We start from the raw sequence: 9,546 nt of genomic DNA on the forward strand, positions 1-9,546 counted from the left end.
TATCTTACCTTTGATTTAGTTTGGTTACCTCTCTGTTACTTAGTCTGTTAGTATTTTTTTTTCTGACTTATTTTGGATTACTTAGTTTAGATAGGTTCATATTACCGGATGAGGGTGTATGTAGACCTAATTTATTTATTTTGTTCAGTATTAGTTACCATTGGATCCAATAATTTAGTTTATTTAGTATTAGTAAGAATTGGTCCATAAATTTGCCTGATCGTTCTTCTTTGGATATACTCTTATATAAATCTGGTGTCCATTGATAGTCCGATTCTGGATAAGTGTCCGATTCTTCATTTATTTTGTGTATTTGGTTGGATAGGTTCGTATCACCGGATGTGGGTGTACGTAGACCTGATCTGTTTATGTGGTTTAGTATTGGTGTGAATTGGTCCATAAATTTGCCTGGTCGTTCTACTTTGGATATGCCTTTTATGAATCTGGTGTCCACTGATAGTCCGACTTTGGATTAAGTGTCCGATTCCACATTTATTTTGGTTATTGAGTTTTGGATTCCTTTGGTATGTTTATTATTGGTATTATTTGACATTAGTGAGAATTGTTCCATAAATCTTCCTGATTGTTCTTCTCTGGATATACTATTATGAATCTGGTGTCCATTGTTAGTTCAGTTTTGGATAAAGTGTTCAATTCTTTACTTATTTTAGTTACTGATTTTTTTTTTAATTTCACTTTGGTATATTTACTTGTGATGGTTCGAATTGGCTCACACCTTTTCCTGGTTGTTCCGTCCTTGGATATACCCTTTATAAATCTGATGTCCATGGATAGTTCAATTTTGGTTTTGGTGCCCAGTTCGACACTTAGCATTATGATGAACTTTATATTAGTGCAATATTTAGTTCTGTTTTGACTTTTAAGCAATATATTAATATTTGGTAGCAGAGAGTAACATAGTAACATTTTAGTATGAATTTGAGTAATTTATTTATTTTTCCTGATCATTAGTTTATTCTTATTGGTAATCTTGCGAATCAACGTGGATTGTTAGACTATTGTAAATTTAGTTGTTAATATTTTGAAGTTTAGAAAAAAAAATTTTATGGATAAAATTTTTTTTCCCGAGTAGAAGGGGATTGTAAGGGTCACGTTACAAAATTAGCTCTTTAATTATTATTATAATTATTTTTCCTCGGTCTCCATTTAAATTCTCTAATTTCTCGTATAGGACTACTGGGGTGACGTCATACCTCGGTGATGGAACGTACTCCACTTATCGAGAATGATTTCGTTTTCTGAGAGAATTTGACGTTTACCTTGGCGGAGAAGCGGGTTATGAGATGTTAGCACCTCATTGATCGAATTTCGTAAAAATAATAATACCATCCTTTTGCTCACGGTTTGTACAGCAATGATCACTAGGTTTCAGATTTTGATCACCTGTAGTTTATTTTTTATTAAGGGTTGAAAATTCAAGGACGAAAAAAAAGATGTTGGCACCTCATTGATCGAAATCTTTAAAACAAATGACTGTATTCGATAGGAAATAAAGCGCTGAGCAATGATCACCTATTTTGAACATTGATCAGGCTTTTTTTGCACTGAAAATAATTATTAAAGTTGCAATAACATTACCACGCACGCGCAGTCCATTAAAAATTTTATATCTAACAGGAGCCCAGTTCTTTAGCGCGGTAAAAATTTTAAACCTACTGTGAAATCAGTGCCTTCCCGAGTTTTGCTAAATTACTATGTTACGGCTAGTATTTCTGAAATATATTTATACCATCTGAAAGTTAACAAAGTGCTCACGAAAGGACACACATTTCCAGGGTTTAGTCATTAGCAGATAATTTTGTATTAATTATTTGAAAAATTTTCAAGGACAGTCACTCTTCGATCTCATCAAAATTCTTGCAAGCTTTTTACTCTTCAAACGAATCTTTTTCTTACAGTGTTGCGCGATTTTGAATAAGTAATAAATTATAAGTTCTGACCTAGAAAACTCAGAATTGATTTTTACATTATAATCACACAAAGCGGTTATAGTTAAATTTGTTGCTATCTAGAGAATGTAAAGATTATTCGTGATAATAAGAATTGTAATATATTTCTTTGTTGTGGATATTAGGACTAATATAATCCAAGGAGACTAAGTCAGATCACACTATTGGCAACTGAGCATCTTAAAACATATGTCTTATTATATGCATTGTTGTCAGGTCTAAAAGTTACTTTTTCTCTTAGAGTTTTTTATACCTGCCTAATAATACTATTATAATTATTATATTATATTATATTATATTATATTATAATAATTATACTATCATTTTTTAAAAAGGAATTTCTTTTTTTTAAGCAATGATACTATTATATAAAACTGGTGATTTTTTCCTTCGCCATGCGACGGGGGATACAATCAATTGCCTTTACAGTCGCTGCACTCAATTTTTTTCTGGCATCCTCTAATTTTATTTGACAACCAACGTTTTCTGACTCGTACTTTTTTTTTTATTTTATAACTATGAGAAAGACTGGATTGATTTGGCTAATTTTGATTTTGAAATATTTTTAAAAGTCGTGTTCTCACCATAGATATAATAACACAATAGATTAGGCCAGGTCCGAAAAATAGCCTAACGCGGAGAAGTTCGGGTCGGTGGTCTATTTATCTCTCTTTACCGGCGCTTAGCTTTCTCTCTCTAGCATATGATGGCTGCCGCCTCTGTGTCACTGTCGTTCCATTAAACCCACCTCTTGGTAGATACGCTCACACTCGCACGACAGACAAATATAGCTAGACTACTGTACTTAACCCGCGAGTAGTCGCGCCGTTAGATAGAATCTCACATTATATCCTTTTTCGCGATAATTAACTTGATGAAAAATTTTGCAATTTTGAAAAAATTTCGTAAGTGCCTCGAGGAGGGGTGTAGTAATACGTAGGACTTTTTTTATTTTTTTTCTTCTTCTTCTTTTTGTGGAAATTATGGCTATGGGGACAGCCAATTAGCTTTAATAATTGTTATAAATAATATTTTTATTATCTGGACCAGAATAATATTTCATTGTTTATATAATATAATAGGTACAATAAAAAGTATTTTTCAACATTTACTCTGCGATAAAGTTTAAAATTCAAAACCCTCCAGTGATTGACAGACTCCTAAGCCTAAAAAGACTTTGGCCAGAAGACCAAGCTGCTAGGTCAATTCCAGAGAGTCGTCAATCGTCAATGGACGACACCTGCCACAAGCCAAGAACTTATACCATATAATTACGGGTGATTCCATTTCAAATCACTCAATTTTGGATCAAAAAAACTTTTGGATCTCCGATTTGTCTGAAAATTTGTATATATATAGCATCTGAGAGATGTAGAAATAAAACATTTAAGGTCGAATTGTCTTCTTCTTCTTTTCTCAAATTGTTATTTTAAGCGATTTTATAGTGATTTTGTATTTATTTAAACAAATTTGCATTTTCTATCGTAAAGTATCAATGGAAAACATACTATTTTAATACAAGGGACTCAAAAATGTCATTTATATGGCATTATAGGTATAGGTAACAAGTTATTTGGATTCAAAACAGGTTTTTGATCAAATTTTATAGTGTAGAAAACGTTAAAATACCGTCATTTTCCTTCATTTCCAAAATACAGTCAAACCCGCTTATTGGAATAGCCTTTGTGCCAAGTAAAAGTATTCCTATAACCGGGATATTCTAATAACCGATCATTGGTTGCTACTATAAATGTTTCGGGACCTCAAATTTCTATTCCTTAAACCGGGATATTCCTTTAAGAGGTATTCTAATAAGCGGGTTCGACTGTACATCATAATCGATTTGGCTGAAAATTTGCCCACAGGTAGCCAAAACATAGGACTTTAAGTGGTTAGAAGGATTTGAATTATATTACAATAATAAAAAAGTTACATGCAATATCATGGTCAAAAATATAGGCGGTTACTGTAAGTATAATTAACTCAGAAAATATCGACCTCACGACAAAAATTTTTAAAAAGAAATTGTAATAATTGTAAATACGATTTATTTTTAACAATTTCAGTTTCTACCATTTTTGTGGAAAAGTTAAAAATGGCGGAGATATTGTACAAAAACGGTTCTCCTTTAAAATCAAGATGGTGGCTAACGTAACGGAGGAATTCATTCGCGATTTTAAATTTAGACTACTTTTGACCCCCTAAAGATAAGAAAAATAAAATTTTGAGCAGCTCGGCATGCAAGGTCAAATGCTATCCCGACTGGACTAATTATACTTTTGAGTATTTTGAGTTTGTATTGTAATGTAATTCAATGCTCCTCCTAGCGGCGTCGCTTGGTACACTTCGCGTCATATAAAACTGGTACACTTTTTTTCCCAATGTAAACCTGTGTTCAGACTGACAATTATTGTTCGTGAATCACTTCGTTGTTGCCATCACAGATAACGCAATTGCACTAAATCTAAATACAAAAAAATAACGTTTAAAATGTATATTTCGAATAATTGTAATACATATATTTAAATTACACACTTGTTCACTGTAAAAGTTATTCATTTTGTATTAATTTCAAATTAAATTTTTCATTTTTCCAGTGTGTTTTATGTATTCTACACAACTTAATGCAGTTTTGTCCTACAATTTACGAGAAACCAATCACACCTCTCGATTTGACATTAAACATAATAATTTAAAGTCATGCCAAGATTTATTATCTATCATTATTTTTGAATTGAAATATTTTTATAAATTATAATAAAAACCGAATCAATGTATGGATACTTAATTTAGATGACGGAAAATTACAATTGTTTTAGTTTTTAGTGTATTAAAAAATGCGGTCTGTCGCACAGCCCCGTTTTTACCTAGTTTGATATAATATTTTCGTTGAACTGGCAACTTTGCCCTAGAAATTGGAATGACACTCGTGACAAGATCAACTTACACAACTTGAAAAACACGATTTTCGGTTATAAGAGTTGTACCAGTTTTTTTTGACGCGAAGTGTACTATCGTATCTCGGTTAACAGAATCCTGACTCTTGGTCGAAATTTATTTTTATTCATTTTGTCATTCCCCGTTAGAGGATAGTCTAACCACACTCTGCTGCAGATATTTTAATATATGCAGTTCTTCTTCGTTTCGAGTTGATTCAGTTCAGTCTACTTGCATAGCCTCTTTGATAAGGGGTAGAGACCCCGAAACACGGTGTCAGAGGATGGCAAGAGACTCGAATTGAATCAAAACGAAAACGATTATTTTCTTTTCTAATTCAAATCATTCTAACCACTTAAAGTCTATCTGTGGGCATATTTTCAGCCAAATCGATTATAATGTATTTTGGGAATGGAGGAAAATGTAAAAATAGTTATTTATGATATAAGTGTTAAAAGTACACGTTTAAGGCACGCATGTGAAAGTTTTCAGAATGAGCGAAGCGAGTTCTGCAATTCACATGAGTGCCTTAAAAATGTACTTTTTAACACGCATATCACACAATATTTTTTCTACAAACGTAATTACAGGGCAATATCCACAAAAACTTTTACTTGAACTTGACTTACATTTTTATATTTTTTTGACATTACATCAAAATTGCCTATACGGTCAATACGAACTGCAGTGCCATACAAATTTTAAAGCACTAGTGCCTTAAAGTGGCATAACGATCGTATGGAGTGCTAAAAATTGCATTTTTAACACGGTTGTAGAAAAACGATATTTAAACGTTTTATACACTATAAAATTTGATCAAAAACTGATTTTCCATCAAAATAACTTGTTATAATGCCATATAATGATATTTTTGAGTCCCTTCTACTTCTACTAAAATATATTTTTTTTCATTGATACTTTACGATGTAAAATGCAAATTTGTTTAAATAAACACCAAATCATGTAAAATCGCATAAAATGACATTTTGAGAAAAAAAAAAAGAAGAAGACATTTGACCTTAAATACTTATTTTGTATTTGCTGTCTTTTTCTATAACAAAAGTTTGTTATTTATAGAAAAAGACAGCAAATACAAAATAAGTGATTGATGTGATCGTTCATGGGGACTTTCATTCAGTCATTTGTTTCGAGCTTCTGTCATGTGTCACATAATATTAATATATCTACGTCATACGTTATTGGTATTGCCAATGATACAAACCAAAGACGTATGACGTAGATATATTAATATTATGTGACACATGACAGAAGCTCGAAACAAATGACAATCGATGAAAAGCCTCTTTCTACTTTTTTTACATATTACACAGCAATTTTTTTGTATGTTTGTTAAAGACAAGTTACATTTTCCTACTATTCTTTGTATGTACTGGTGGCCGGTGGGAGGGGTTTTAACACCCAAACCACCCCCTGGGTGCGCCACTGGTGCCATTAGTATGAGATGAGTAAAGTAACAGCCATAACAGGATGTTTCTGTCGCAGCTTAAGGTCTGTTAAGAAGACTTATTCTCTCTGTCGATCTCACTCTATCTATATATTTAATATCGTTCTGTATTTTCTTGTTTGATAAGATCTACGTACCCAATCGTCATTATTATCATGCAAATTACCTTTTTGGAATCCCTAGTTTGTCCATAAATACCTATATAATTAGTACACGTTGTTTTTTAATGCAACCACATTTTAAAAATTACGTTTGTTTTCTGTTATCCACCTTGTTTCAAAATATAAAAGATTGAATATAAGAAATAAAACAAAGCAGGATTCGTCCTTTAAATCGCTGATACGGTAGCGAGGTTTGATAATTGCATTGCAATTTGCAACCCAGAAAATAAGCTAGCTTCCAAAATAAGCAACTTGTTACAGAATATGTTTGTTTTCAATCAGAATTGTATTGATAATTTTCAAATAACAAGTTCAATAGTTAATTTCAAAGTAAGCTGCTTATTATTACAATGTTAATAAATGCTGAGTTATACCTACTAACGTTAATGGAAGCCATCGAGATGAATTATTACATATTATTTATAAATATTTACTTAAAAACGTAACTTATTTCAAACAATTTTATACTGTATTGTTCTGAAGCTATTTTCTTATGGCAACTTAGGATAAAACGCCAAATAAATTTAATTTCACACTTAAATTGTGGCTGATAGCCAAATAAAATAGTAAATTATAATTGGTTTAACGATATATACTGAAACTTAGGCAACAAGGCAACACTGTATAATCAGCTGTCTATCAAGTTAGCCAACTTGTACATTCATAATACTCCAGTAGAAGGGATAGAACTATTAACAGAGAGAGAAAAAAATTACTTCTAATGCAAATTGTTGTTACCATCAGCAGTGTTGCCTGAGTTTCAATATTTATTTAAATCAACGAACTTGGTTGAAATATTACATATAAATGTAAATATTTAGAAGTTTATCTCGATGGCTTCGATTAATGTTTTTTCCATATTAGATATAAGTTCACCATTTATTAACATTTTAACAATAAGCCCCTTACTTGCAAATTAACTATCGAATATATAATATATGTATTTATTAAACCGATTAAAGGCAAATATGCACCTATATATAGGTATATTTTTTTATTTTTAAAAATAAAATGCAAATATTGAGCATAGTTATTTATTAATATTATCTTGCCCAAGCATACTTTCGATCTAAGTATACCTTCCCAGAATGAAGACATTTACTTAAAATTAACGATACAAATAACATACACTGGACAAAGGACAAACAGATTAAAATATTTGAACGAGATAACATTGTTCAGAGTTTGGTGGTAAAAATATACGGTGATGAGTACATTAATAACTGGCAAAATAACGGAAAACATATTACGTTGTGAAATAAATAGATATGAAACCAGTAGAGGTGGGAAATTATATATAAAAACCTAGAAATTTACCTTATATTGATAGTTTGGCTACGTATCGGAGTCAAATTATGACAGAATTTATAAAATTTTCCTGCCACAGTTTGACTCCTATACGTCGCCAAACTCATCCGATACGTCTTAAGGTGAGAAACTATGAATATAATGTAAATTTATAGATGTCTATTGATAATTTCCCGCCTCTACTAGTTTCATCTCTTTTTACCTCTCAACGTATTATGTTTTCCGTCTTTTGCGTTATTTTGCCTGTTCTTAGTGCACTCATCATACTGTATACCTATTCAGCAAGAATGTTCTTATTATAGAAACTAGTTTCAACTCAATTCAATTATCAAACCTTGCTTACGCATGATAACGCAAAAGATTGAAAACATAACACGTTGTGTAATAAAAGAGTTGAAACTAGCAGAGGTGTTAAACTATCGATAGGAACCTATAAATTTACATTACATTACATACTTCACCATCTTTAGACAATTTTAGTATGAAAGGAGTATGACAAGTGCCACTGTTACACAATTTTATAAAATTCTCCTGTCACAGACGTCTAAAGGTGAGAAACTATGTAATATAAATTTAAGTATATAGCTTCCTATTGATAATTTTACATCTCTACTAGTGTCATCTCTTTTTATTTCACAACGTGTTATCTTTTCTCTCTTTTACGTTATTTTGCCCGTTATTAGCGCGCTCATCACTGAATATTTTATAAATTCTTGGCTTGTGGCAGGTGTCGTCCATTGACGACTCTCTGGAATTGACCTAGCAGCTTGGTCTTCTGCTTCTGGCCAAAGTCTTTTTAGGCGTCTGTCAATCATTGGAAGGTTTTGAATTTTAAACTTTATCGCAGAGTAAATGTTGAAAAACACTTTTTATTATACCTAATAAATAAACAATATTTTAAACTTATTTTTATTTATAAACATATTTTCCGTATATTAATTTTCGATATTGTCAAAAATAGAGATATTCTTGAACAAGGAGCACATTATTTAGACACTTTCTATACAACTAATAACGCATTTGATATCTGATGAGATTCAATGTATAGAGTAGGTATAGAGATCTTCCTCCTTACGTGCGGTTTCATAATCAGTTAAAGTGGACTTTAAATTTTAAGTTGGTAACCTTATCATATGGGGCTTTTCATTCACAGTCATTTGTTTCGAGCTTCTGTCTTATGTTGTATAATCCGTGTATATTAATATTGTACACAGATTATACAACATCTGACAGAAGCTCGAAACAAATGCCAATCGATGAAAAGCCCTATGGGTAAATGTCAATTTTAAAGTGTTAAACATCAACTAAAGTTCACTTTAACGTTGACATTTACCCATATGAATTATTGTATTGATAAAGGTAATATGAATAGTCTCCCGTTTTATACCGCTCACGTGGCTTTGGGAGTATAGCAGGGTAGTCTGCTATTGGCTCCGTGCGTCTCCCCTCTACTTACAGTCACGTGACACACTGTCAGATTTTGTCAGGACGTTTTAACATTGAGTCTTATGGGATTATTTTGTTAAACTTGAATATTTTATTTTGTAGTGATAATAACCGAATACAATTGTTAGAATTCATTAGTTATTAATTTATACTGTAATTTATAGTGCAACAAAAATATTTTCTTTTTCGTTAATAAAGATTTATTGACATAAACTGCGATAGTGAGGTTATGTATACAAAATCAAACTGATAATCAATA

At 31.5% G+C, this 9,546-nt stretch overlaps 1 long non-coding RNA gene across 1 annotated transcript; it reads right to left on the minus strand.

The window, feature by feature from the left end:
* Positions 1-2,978: 2,978 nt before the first annotated feature.
* On the minus strand, positions 2,979-6,374 carry LOC126881459 (uncharacterized). Its single transcript, XR_007696862.1, has 2 exons — positions 6,273-6,374; positions 2,979-3,307 (listed from the first exon to the last, which is right to left on the minus strand). It is a non-coding gene; the product is annotated as an uncharacterized LOC126881459 (long non-coding RNA).
* Positions 6,375-9,546: the final 3,172 nt, after the last annotated feature.

Source organism: Diabrotica virgifera, chromosome 3 (assembly GCF_917563875.1).
Source record: "Diabrotica virgifera virgifera chromosome 3, PGI_DIABVI_V3a".
Classification (NCBI taxonomy): Eukaryota; Metazoa; Arthropoda; class Insecta; order Coleoptera; family Chrysomelidae; genus Diabrotica; species Diabrotica virgifera.